The sequence below is a fragment of the Myxocyprinus asiaticus genome, chromosome 13, assembly GCF_019703515.2.
Source record: "Myxocyprinus asiaticus isolate MX2 ecotype Aquarium Trade chromosome 13, UBuf_Myxa_2, whole genome shotgun sequence".
NCBI classification, from domain to species: domain Eukaryota; kingdom Metazoa; phylum Chordata; class Actinopteri; order Cypriniformes; family Catostomidae; genus Myxocyprinus; species Myxocyprinus asiaticus.
Genome location: NC_059356.1, coordinates 48759386 through 48772306, shown reverse-complemented (window position 1 = coordinate 48772306; position 12921 = coordinate 48759386). Strand labels below are relative to the sequence as shown.

The following is a 12921-nucleotide window of genomic DNA, read 5'->3' as shown; positions in this document are numbered from 1 at the left end:
ATCCTCTTGATCAGCCCTCTCTATTTTATTATTGCTTATAAATACAGGTTTTGTTGTGTCTGTTGACTTCCTCCTATTTTTATTTTTTGCTATTGATGCCGTTAGGGATGATAGATGAGCATCAGCCCATGAGAACGTCAGGTGGTGCCGAGCTGAAGGGATTAGAGGGTAAAACAGCCTCGCTCTGTGAGGAAAACACTCACTGTCACATAACCTTACAACATTAATGATCCTTCTGATTGATCTTGACTGCATCCTCTGCACGTAAACAACAGTGACCCCTGGGGTCAGAAGCCCATGGTGTCCATCTAATGCTGGGGTGGGGGAGAATCTGACCTCTTTGACCTCTGCTGACCTTTACGGCTGATGTCGGCGAGCTTGTTCATAAAAAACAATTTGAAAATGAAATTATAAAAGTTTGAGGTGACTACACAAGACAGTGACACCCATAGTGTGGCTGGGTGATATAGCATTGCTCTGAAATGGCTTAATGTGTTTGTTTGTTTTTCAACCAGCATTTCCAAGTATATTCAAAATGTTTAATGCAAATAAAATACATAAAAAAACATACAAAGTGATAATATACAGCAATATTTACCTTCATATATTTTATTTCATTAAAATGTAAAACATTAATAAGCAAGTGCAGGTTCAAGAGAAACAAGGGAAAGCAGAGAAGAGGTGTGAAGGCTTTGTGACCTTACAAATATAAGATCCACCGTACCGACAAACCCTCTTACACACAAACCCTCTTACCAGTACTCCGTCACTCTCAGGGACGAGCCTGCACACCTGCACGCTTAAAACCTCATCCAATTATTGTAACCAATCCTGGTGCAGAAGCCTAATGCTCCTGAAGGGATGACTCTGCTCTTAACAGCAGCCCGGCGAGAAGTGCTCATCCCCCGAAGACCCAGATACGATGTAAACAAACATGGAATACGCAGACACACCATACTAGAAGCATTATTTGGCAGGTCTCCAGCGATGGCGCATCAGAGTCTTGTTTTGTCCAACCTCAAAACTGTGGATCGTCCCCATGCTAATCAGGTCATAAGCTCTTTGTTACGGCAAAATGCACTTTGCCCTCTTTATCTGAGGGCAAGCGCAACAGTCCTGTGCATGCATAAAAGCATTTATAAGTGCTGCATTGTGTCTTAAAATGTCCCCTGTGTGCAAAGCTTGCTTCTCACAATTGCCAAACCACTACAGCACAGAGGGCGCTATCTGGCTAATACCATCATAGCATCAGCCACTTGGGGCAAAATCAACATGTCTAATAACTTAAAAACAAGAAGCACACTGCAAAATCAGTTAGCAATAACAGCCCGTTTAAACAGCTCACTATAGGCAACAAGGCCAATTTGTTTTTTCCCTTAAATTGCCATCAATAGAGGGATTGTGCTGAGAGGAAGCAATGATTCGCATGCTGCAGAAATTGCATGAGCCCGTTTGCATGCACTAGGGACTATGTTGTTTGCGTTGGGGACTCTGATTTGGCGTTCGGTCAGAGGGCTGTTTCACAGCTTCGGACAGACTAATCAGCAGTCATTTGTCACAGTTTAGCCTTTCATATATCAAGTCTTTCCAGCCAATACTCCATTGTGTCTGTGCTGGCGGTCAGCTCTGGCCTCTGGACTGAGATAATACAGCATCTTTATGCATATAAACCCCCATACACCCCCCTTTTGCTTGTGCCCTCCGGAGGTCGCAAAAGTCCCCCTTCACCCCCGTTGCTCAGTCTAAATCAAGGGAACACTGGATCTATTCAAAGAGAACCACCACAAACAGGGACACCGGGGCTCCTTTTCGGGGCGGGGGAAAAAGCGGCCTTTTGGTTTGCTGGCTGAGTGAGAAACATGCTGCTGTGCTGCTCTGTAGGGTAAAAGGTCAAGGAGTTTGAGTACAAAACAACAATCTAATTCGCCAGGCACCCTCTGAACCCTTGGAATAAAGAGCTGTGGAGCTTGCCCGGTAGGGAAGAGTAACTCCAGATCCCACTTGCAAATAAAATCCATTACAAACCACAGCAGTAAGCAACCGATTACTAATATAGAAGTGATTTACAGGGTACATTAGTACTGAGTATAAAACTTACTTGGATGATAGTAACTATTTAAATTGATAGCTATGCTCTCTGTCAGTTATTTAAGAGACTTTTTTTCTGTCTTCAAATGGGAACTATCCCTTTTACTAAACAAAGCTTTTTCATCGCATTAGCTATGTTTCCAACCAAGTTCCGAATTTAATATATGCGCAAAATAGGAATATCGCAAAAACTATTTGCGAATAAAGCAACCTTTCCATCCCATGTGTTTCCATTTAACCTTTGTGGAAATTGTCGCAAAATATGAATGAAAATGGAAGTTAAAGCCACTGTTGCTCTTCCATTAATTGTAATGAATTATTTGCCGTTTACAGCATGCAGACAATTAAATGAAATTAATGAAATTAAAATTATGTATTCACATGGCTTTTTTGTGTGCATTCATATTCCTATATACGTTCTATAAGAACGTATTCTGTAAACATGTTTCCATCATATTTGATGCGCATGTCTTCTTAGCAAATAATGCATTTATCCACCTAAATCAAACGTATGCTTTTTTTTCTGCACATTTTGGAGATTTTATTTGAGTCTTGGTGTATCAATCCAGCATTTTTATGCAATATCCTTAAAAATGATTGGATGGAAACCCATCCATGGGAGCTATAGGAACATTATTTTGCCATTTTGTTATGCAACCCACACTAAATTAAAGTATCGTTATACTAGATTTTTTTTTTATAGAATGTCAGTGTTGCAGAACTTGCCTCCTTTGTAGGTGGTCGCCAGGGCAAATCTATGCAGTTTCTAAGATGCTCTAAGTGTTTTTAGCACATTGCTAAGGTGTTCTGGGTGGTTGATTACTGGACCTTGTTCTGGCAAAGAAAAATCAGTAGTCTGATGATCGCTAAGAAAAGTTATAGCACACCTCTCCTTAAACTAGCCACATGATTTGAGGTATCATTCATGTCTGTAGCACAAACAGTGTGGGAAAAGTGGCAAATGTTGAGTTTAATACTTAAACCCAAGTATGAACCATAGTAATATGGATGCTTGTCTTAGCAAGCACCCCTAATTAAATGTTTATACAACTGTTAAATCTGTAAACATCTCAGCTCTGGCTGTGATTAATTACTCTTTACAAGATGACAGAAATGTAGAGAAATCAGAAAGAATACTGTGTCTGTCAGAGCTGTTTACAGTATAGTCTATTATACTGAAATTAATAAGAGAAATGGATGTACGTTCTTAACTCCTTCGGAGATAATTCTAGCCTTCTCTACACCAGAGAATGCAAAACACTGACTGTAGGTGTGACTGAGGCATGCGTCACAGAACTGCTTTTCATGAGTGCATGAATGCCCCTTTGGATGTTAGTGTCTATAACAAACAAAATTACATAATCGCATTCAAGAGCATACAGCATCTTAGACGCATCTGTGTAGAGTGACTGGTCCTCTCTATTCGCTGGTCACTGTGATGAAGTCGGGCAGCCCAAGGAAAATTGCAAAGAAACAAGTCACCAATGGAGGGATTGTTAGGGTAGCGTCCCTTGCAGAGGAGTGAAAAGAGGACGACTGCACATGGAGGCATATGACAGGACCGCCGCTGTCCGAGCAGACAAAAGCCGTTTTACTTCCCCCGCTGTCGAGATTGCATCATGACCAGCGCATTCCCAAAACACCCTTGGCCAAAGGTCGGAAAGCCGCTCTGCCCAACAAAATAAAAACAAACAGTGTTGAACAAAGCTCAGCCCGTTCTACTGAACAATTTATGGAGGACGCAAGCAGGGCGAGGAGAGGAAGGGGATGTGGGGTACTTTGTCAGGTAGTGACATTTATATTTACATTTATAGATTTGGCAGACACTTTTATCCAAAGCGACTTACAGTACAGTACACTTATTACAGGGACAATACACCCAGAGTAACCTGGAGTTAAGTGCCTTGCTCAAGGACACAGTGGCGGTGGCTGTGGGGATCAAACCAGCAACCTTCTGCTTACCAGTTCTGTGCTTTAGCCCAAGCCACCACCATCACTTGACATCAGGTTAAAAAAAAAAAAAACCCTAAGACCATTACCCTCAGGTGTAAGACGAAAATATTGGCTGTGTTCTTGCAGCTAGACTTGGGGTACTTGAGTCCAGACTCAGACATGAGTATGGTCCCGAGTCCAAATATATCCATAAATGGATAGTTATTAGTTAAAATAAGCTTTAAATACCTTCAAAAACCTGATTAGATGGAGTCATGGAGGACTTGATACATCCCTACCTCTGTATACTGCCTGCAAAGGCAGACTTTTCAGGTTTTTGATGCAGCCATTACCAGTACTGGTCTGAGGTAAACCAAGTAGCTGCAAGTGAAAAGTGGAGAGAAGTTTGTTTGTGTCTGAGGTGCCAACAGCTTGTGGACAGCATCCAGGTGATGAAGGGGTAATCCCTGTACTGTCAGGGAGATTTACATGAGTTTTCTTTAACATAAGCTAATCAACGCAGGGAGTAACTCAACAACTGTCTGGAATTCAACTGTTTAAGTGGGTTTCACAGTAACAGCAAGGCATTCAAGGATTCGTTCTTGCATTCCATCTGCACCATTTAATTTTTGGTCTATATACACATGCATAAGATGGACATCTTTGGCCATTGAGTCGCTCTCATTGTTTTTTTAGAATTTCGTAAAAGATACCTTGGCCAAAATTTTGCCAAATGATTTGCATTCGAAGATGAGTTTTGCGGTTATTTTCTGTTCATTATATACAGTACGTGGCATGACCTGCACCTCTGGATTTAAAAGATCTATACTTACGTCTACCACTACATTCTTCTTTTTCAGCATTAGTACCGTGAATTTAATTGTGTTAAAAACAGTTAAGCTGCGGTCACATTACATTTTGCATGCTATTCAGTTCCATTTAAACGATCCGAACGTGAAAGACCAGAAGCGCAAGCTCATGTGAAGAAATTTCATATTCAACCAGCGAACGACCTTTGAATTCACATGTGTGACCAATTGAAGATCGAAACGTCACACACTGACCTCTCGGCTCAACAGAGTGCAACAGTCTGGTTCTGGAAGCAAACTGATTTTTAGTGATAACTTATAAACGTTTAAAGACAGACTTACCATGAGCTCAGAGATTGTTAATCAATGGTATGCTTCTCGGTCCGTGTTTTTTCAACTTCATTCAAAATAAATCTTGATTAATAGCCGAATTTCTGAAGAACTACACTACCCATGATCTTGGAGGGAATTGATCCACCAATCAGAGAATTGCGGCAAACAACTCTTTTTCAGCATTATTCAGCAGAACAGCTATGCAGCGAACACCCACTTCCAAAGTGGGTGGTCACCGTCACGCTATATACACAAAATATATATTTCTAAGCTGCATGTTTTATTGTTGCAGGAAATTGAGTAGATTGTACATTTTAAAATGTTGGATATGAAATGATTTGTTTATTAAAAAAAGAAGCCCCCGAGTGTGGCAACATATCCTGCATGTGGCAAAATATTTTAAATGCTCAATGCAGTAAATTGTCTAAACTAAAAAAAAAAAAAGTTAAATTCTGGAAAGTTTTGCAGTGTTCTGGGCTGCAAGCAGCATGACACATCGGATCAAAAACAACTCACTCCCATTGTAATCAATGATGCTGTCTACCCTGGATGCAACTGTCAGTTTACGGATACCCCGTACTGTTTCTAAGCTGCATGCAATCACTGCTGATTGTTTGTGCACATCATCTTTTCAGAATGCACGCTTCTACACATTCAGTGTAGACAGCCTCAAGATGTTGCAGACAACACAATGAAATAATGGTCACGTCTGGTGTACACAGGGTTGAAGGCCTTGGACTAGAAGCCCAGCTGTAGGACCACCGCTGTCCACTCAGTATACAGCTGCATGAAACATTACAATCACGGCACACGATTTGGTCCCCTGGGGACAAGAAGATTAACACATGACAGAGCTTGTTAACTTGGGACAAAGCATGATGCTAATCCTGTGCGATCCTCCGACGGACACCCACAGAATGGGATGCACACAGAGATCTGTGCCAGCCACCATGCCATGCCACCTGGCAGAAAGTGTGTGAGGAGAGGATACTAGACAAGAGGAGAGGGATATTGATCAAAGAGAGAAAGTGCAGAGGTCACTCTACAGATGGGGACGTTGAGCAGTGCATTAGAGAAGCATGTGGGCACCAGTCGCACCCTCTGGGCGGCTAAATTGAATTGAAGGTGGAGCGTTTGGAGTAAAGGGACCTTTTAACTAATTTGTAATTTGAGGAGCTGCCTCTTCCTATTATCTACTGTGAGGCAAATTACATAAGAGCTGATAAAAAAAGCAGCTGGTGGAGTTCGATCAATGACATCTGATAGTGTGTGTTTGTGACAGCATGGCCACAAATGACATCTGCATCAGACAATGAACATGCCCTTCAGTTAGCAGGGGGAGTGACACACACAAACACACACACTCTACAGGAAATGACTGTACCTATAAGAGGATTATCCTTCTGCTCACAGCTGACCAGCACCTTCCAGATGGACTCTTATCCCTCGTGGGTCCACTCTGTTCTGATTCAACAAAAAACTTTATAACATGCTTGCTGGAGAAGAGTGAATCTACATGAAGCAAATGTATTTATATACGGCCCTTTTTGGTACATTAGTTGGTAGCGGTTTAACATCTAGTCTGGTAATCCAAAGGTTGTAGGTTTAAACTCCTATAGAAGTGATTCCCCTTTCACTGTCGTAGCCCTGAGCGAAAGCATTCAATCCCTGGTTGCTCAAGTTAGACTATCCCTGTGCTACATACACTTTAAGCTGTTTTGGATTAAGACTACTAAATAATGACCCAGGGGCAATTTTTATTACCAAGACATTGCTCTTTCATAGCTTAAATGAGTTCTCAGTTATTTTAAGTATCAAATTTGTCTCAGATGATTCTGCTAAAATTCCTCAGGAGAAATGAAAATAGACACATTTATCAATTGTTTACGTAAGAGTATTGAGCTATAAAATGAATATGGATAGTATAGCTCAGATCATTTGCTTTTGGGAGAATTGAATGGGTCCATATTGAGATCTCTGACTTTTGATTGCAGATTGGTATGTTGGCAAATCTGAGCACAGTTTGAGACATTGTTGGTATCTCATCTAAAAACTCTAGATGAGACACATGGGAGATTGCTGGGGTCTTTTTCTGAGGAGAAACACCTGGAGACTTCAGCAAGTCTTCATTTGCTCTCCATTTAATTTAATGGCTGCCCAGGAGAAACAATTGAGATATCAAAGGGTGGTGTTTTCAAGCGTCATAATTACTATTGCTCATACTTAGGTTAGTGATTTGCACAAATCACCTAACCCTACATTAAAATGTACGTCTGTAACTCTTTCTGCAACATTTGTGCTGCAGACATTAATTATAGTGGTCATGTGCTATTACTTAAGCAATCTGACAAAATCCCTTAGATTTACGTTGAAGGAGGGACCCAAGCCATATCTAGACACTAAAATCATGGAGACTTAGGGGTGTGGTCCAGTCAGAAACAATCTAGCAATCAACCAAAGCACCATAGCATAGCGGTGGCGAGTTTTGCATAGGCAAACAGGACTCCAATTTTCTTCACAATTAGTTTAATATAGAATTTCAGAGGCTACAATGTACAAGGTCAGTGGTGCATTAGAAATTAAAGCAATATGTGAACTAAAACCACTACTGCAGGTCAATACATCCATCAGCAAACAGCAGAATCCGATGAAATCTTAACTCTCAAAGACACCATTCACTGAGGGACATCTGCTAGGATTGACTGCAACAAAGGGTATTAAACCAAAATGGATCAAGAAGTCAGGCCTGTCTGTCCGAGGCTAACCCAAACCCATATAATGTTGCTTCTGACACAGCAAGAGTGCTACAACTGCACAGCAGACGTGTTTACAGAGAGCTGAACCGTAACCACAAACACTCCCAAAAAAGAATTCCAAATGCAACGAACCCTTGAAATGACCACAGCTGCAACACAATATCCTGTCCAAATAGAGCCAACTGTCCACAATGACAACTGCTCGGCCCCAAGGGTGCTATCTTTGCCAGAGGAAGGAGCTCTTCGGGACATATCGCAGAATTATCGAAAAACGACATAACACAGGAAAACCACAGCAGTTCTCCTTAGCTGCGTCTTGGGATAATGTGTGTTCACAAGTGTTTGTGGGCAGATAACGGTGTAGTCGCAGTCTCTTATGTCAGTTTGGATAATCATAATCGAGTTGTGACCTTTCTGATGTCATTTGCAGTAATATTTTCTGGCAAAATAGAAGACTGACAGCCAGTGTAGCCAATCAAAGCAATGCCGAGAATACAGAGTCCCACCCCCATTCCTCAAAAAGTGACTATACCCATCATGCCATGACACATTTTATGATAGGCAATGCCTCGCTTCTGGAGCTTAATCCCAGTAGGCCGAGTTGGACAGCCATGGCATTGTATCAGAATCATTATGTGACAATGACAATGAATGCACAAAAATTAATCTGAAATTATTTGTTCACTTTGACCTTTACAAGTGACTCACGTATTATAAATGTACAGCCAACTGTATTGTTAGAAAACCTGTATTTGTGTTTGTCACTGAGACATTTGAAGTGCTCAGTATTTCATTCTTACTTAAATTTTACACAATAACCCATCAGAAACAACACAGACAGATCTGCTGTAGCCTCACCGGAGCAGTGAGATGCTGACTGAAGGGGGTTGAGGCATCCGTTTTAAACCTTTTGTTTGCTGAGATGAGAGAAAGGATCTATTAAGCAAGACAATGGGATGAACTGACTTACAAAGCAGAGATTTAACAGCAGGGAAAAACAAACCAAGTACTTGCAGCACCTGCTGAGAAACGCATCATTTTGACTTCATAAGATGTTCTGAAATTTAGGCAGCAAGCTAAGCTGTGAAACCACCCTGTTGATTTTCATTGGCTTTACTAACGTTTCAGAATTATACAGTGCTCCTGAAAACAACACCCACCGACCCTGAGAGGAGAATTCAACCTGGATCATCTCCAAACTCACAAGCACATTTCTAAAAATCCAGTCCGATTAATCGCCCTAGGTTGCTATTTATGTGGAAAAAAACATCAATACTTCACAGCAGAGCATTGAAAGATATCGAGTTGCTGGTTGTTAAATGTGGTCTGTGTCTCTTAGTAATTGTATTTTTTTTAGGGTGTGGACAGATAAACTGCCCCAGCAGGCGTGTATTTTGGCAGGTTGTGTCACTTCGTATATTCACTGAATCGATATTCGGTCCGACACGACTCGGTCCCGGTACATTGACATCAGCTTCACTCAAACACTTAACCCTTGTGCGTCAATTTAAAAAAGTTACTCAGAGGACCTTAGAGGACAAAAATGTCTGCGGCAAAAAACTGCCATAATAATGTTATATATTAATATTATTTTCCACTTTCAGTTAGTTACTTTTTTAAACCAATATCAGTCCTGATCATAACTACCAAATATTCATTCATTTTCAGGATTTTAACCCTTTAAATGCCAGTTTGTTTATATAATGCCACTGTTGTTTTTTACACACACACACAATTTTAGCTGCATCATTTATTCAATTGGCCTGCAGTGCTCTATAATACAGCAAACAGAAAATAGGGGAAAAGCTTGTATTTGCTCCATAGGCTAAACATGAGAAAAAATGGCGCCATCTGGTGGAAAATATTAAAAATGTAAATTTTGAAGCCAGGGCTCCAGAATGAAAGCATAATATCACAGAATTCATGATTTTCTGCTTTAATGGCACTGGGATCAAATATTGCAGTTTTAATGGGTTTCAATGGGGACATTTTTGTCCTGAAGGTCCTGAGTGTAACTATTTTGTGTACACAGTGTATTATAGATGTATTATAGGAACTGAGGTTGAAATATCAAAATTCCCCCAAAAATACACACCTCTGGCAAAATGTATGCCGTTGGCATTAACACAGCCAAAATGATCGAAAAAATTAAAATGAAAAAGACAAAAATGTCCCGAAGGTCGCACAAGGTTTGAGATGAGGTAAAAAGCAGATTTTTAAAGCTCTGATTACATTATATTAATATCTTCATTTGTTTTGTCATATAATTCTGAAATGTATCGGATACAGTCCGGAATATGCGACATATCGGTGTCGCGTCTTTATTCACTAATGCTTTGCGTTTACTATGAAGGTGACAGGTTATAAAGCACATGTGGAGCTGTGAATTGATTTTTAACATATTATATTTATATATTTTGGTTTGATGTGACATTCTGATGTTTGTCTGGTGCTGTCGGGTATATTAACGGCACATTTTCACTAGGCTAATTATTGCTTCTTAAATAGCCTGTAATATATATATATATATATATAGCGGTTGGGTCTTAAATATCATACGCATATAGAAAGAACGGGTAAATATTGTAGGTACCGAAAGGGTGAATAATTGGACCGGGCGGGTGGAGGAGGCGCAGAACAAAAGAACCAGACCAAAGAGACAATCGGAACTGCTGTAAAATAAAACTACTCCATAAAAAACCACTTCGCATAGAAAACCCGTATAATAATTTCCTCTGCTTGATCTGTCAGTGTAATATGTGTTTTCTGAACGACTGTCCGTGATTAAATTCGACCACAGTACGAGTGAGTGTCCCGTCACCGCCCAGACAACCACCATTGAAACAGAAAGAAAGGATGAACAAGGCAGCACGGAATAAAAGAAAGGCAATGTAAGCCGGTGAAATACAGTTCGATCGTTTAAACCCTAAACAGGCTGTGTGTGATATATTTAATCTTATAAATCAAACCGGTGTGAAACCTGATCGCTGCAGTGGCATTCTCATCTGATGATCTCATTTATTCCGCCGCTATTACAATGACAAACGAGAACAAGAATTTACATATAAATGCATTCAGAAACACATCTTTCGACTTTACATGCACTCTTTTCTTGAGATATTTTTGAGAGTTTTGCATGGTTAAAAAAACGCTTCAAATGAAAAGCTGGCTCTCTACTGGCTTTCTAATATTGGCACCCGGCGAATCTTACCGAATCTAAAGCGCTTTTCCTCCAGCTACGCCCTGTCGGTCCTCGCGTCTCCTCTGTTTTTTATTTTATTTGTCCTGACGGAACCCAGCCAGCCGGTGGTCGGCACTGTGAATCGATGAAAACCGACAACTTGTGAAATAAAAATCCAGTAGACTGAAGCTCTTTGGAGCTGATTCAGAGTCTACCGGCGATAAAAGAGATGCGCGTCTCCTGGCAGCAGAGAATGAAACGGCGCACGCACGCGCACACTGTCCATGGTCCGGGACGCGCGGGCCGCGGGGGTGAAATTGAAAGGGATGAATAGGACGAACGGCTTGGTTTCTGCGGCCCGTGACCAATCAGCGAGCAGACTGAGGTTTATGCAAATGAGGGATGATGTCATTGCACAGGCCACCCCGGGTTCTTTCTTTTGCCTGTTCTTTGCGCGCCATCCCTCCCTTTTTACTATTGCACTGGGCCTCCGCCCCCATGTGCCCCCCATGTGCCGTGTTCCCGCCGTTTCAATCCTCACTCCCACTTGTGCACATAAAACAGACATGCAGTTTAGCAAACATCTCCCAGTGGTTCTCAACTGTTATCCCCTTAAATGTTTTATGAACTGTGTTGGGTTACTCTAAAAAAGTAATTAATTACTAACTACTAATTACATCTTCTAGAGTGTAATTAGATTACTGTACTACTGATTACTGTACTACTGTACTGTATTACTTTCTGAAACCCTGATCAACCTCGAACAGATGAAAAATACAAGGATAGACATGAAACTGTTCTTTTAATTCTTTCAAATAAATCATATAAAATCTAATTAATTATTCATGAACCGGCCAAAGAATTTAAAGGGGCGGCGTTAAATTAGAAAACATATATTTTAACATTAGACATTAAATTCACTATTGTTTTATATAGAATTGTTCTATAGTCTATACAGTATTTAATGCAATTACATCAGAAGTAACTGTAATTAAATGACAGAAAAATTCTTTTTAATGAAAAAGTAATCTAATTACTGTAATTATTTACTTAGTAATGCATGACACCGAACACTTTTTATGAAATATATATTATTACTTTATGGATTTTAATTAATTTGTCTCTACTTTTATATACTGACTAGTCATCAAATACAAATAATTTTAACTGTTCTTATGTTTATTTCATTTCCATTGTCGAGTCTTAAGTGTAATGAAGTTCAATGTTAATATTTATAACTGTTAATATATTCATACATTTTTTACACATTTTTCTTACAGCAAAATCAATATATACAGATTTTGCTGTAAGAAAAATGAAAACAGCCATTTATGAGGTAAAATTTGCCCAGCATATTGTCAATATGAGCTGACATGTTGGGTTTAATGTACAACCCAACCTGCAGGGTTCAAATGCGTAACCCAACTTTGGGTTAATTTAGCTGTGATTAATTTAGGTGTGATCTGTCCAATATTTACCTAACACTGAGTTGCCAAATGGGTCATTTTTAATCCAGACAATTTTAATGTACCACAATTGTCCAAAAAGAAAAAAAGTGTCTATAAAAAAACTGCATAGGCTAAACAATATGCAAAATTGTTAACATGACAGGCTGAATACATACATTCACAATTTAGGAAAACTGACACACTTCTTCGATATAATTGCTGCTTTGCATGTAAAACATACAAAATACACTGATCAGCCACAACATTAAAAGCACCTGCCTAATATTGTGTAGGTCCCCCTCATGCCACCAAAACAGCGCCAACACGCATCTCAGAACAGCATTCAGAGATGATATTCTTCTCATCACAATTGT

General features: G+C 40.0%; 1 protein-coding gene across 3 annotated transcripts in view; it reads right to left on the bottom strand.

Annotated features, from left to right (window-relative positions):
• LOC127449810 (nucleolar protein dao-5-like) overlaps window positions 1-12921 on the bottom strand; it is a 42322-nt gene that overhangs the window by 15393 nt on the left and 14008 nt on the right. The window contains exon 1 of one of the 3 annotated variants that reach the window (XM_051713369.1): window positions 11130-11412. The exons of 1 other annotated variant lie outside the window; for it this stretch is intronic. The gene's annotated coding sequence lies outside the window, so the exon portion shown is untranslated. Of the gene's footprint in view, window positions 1-6546; window positions 6769-11129; window positions 11413-12921 lie in introns of those variants that run through there. One more of the 3 variants, XM_051713370.1, reaches the window with a different exon arrangement.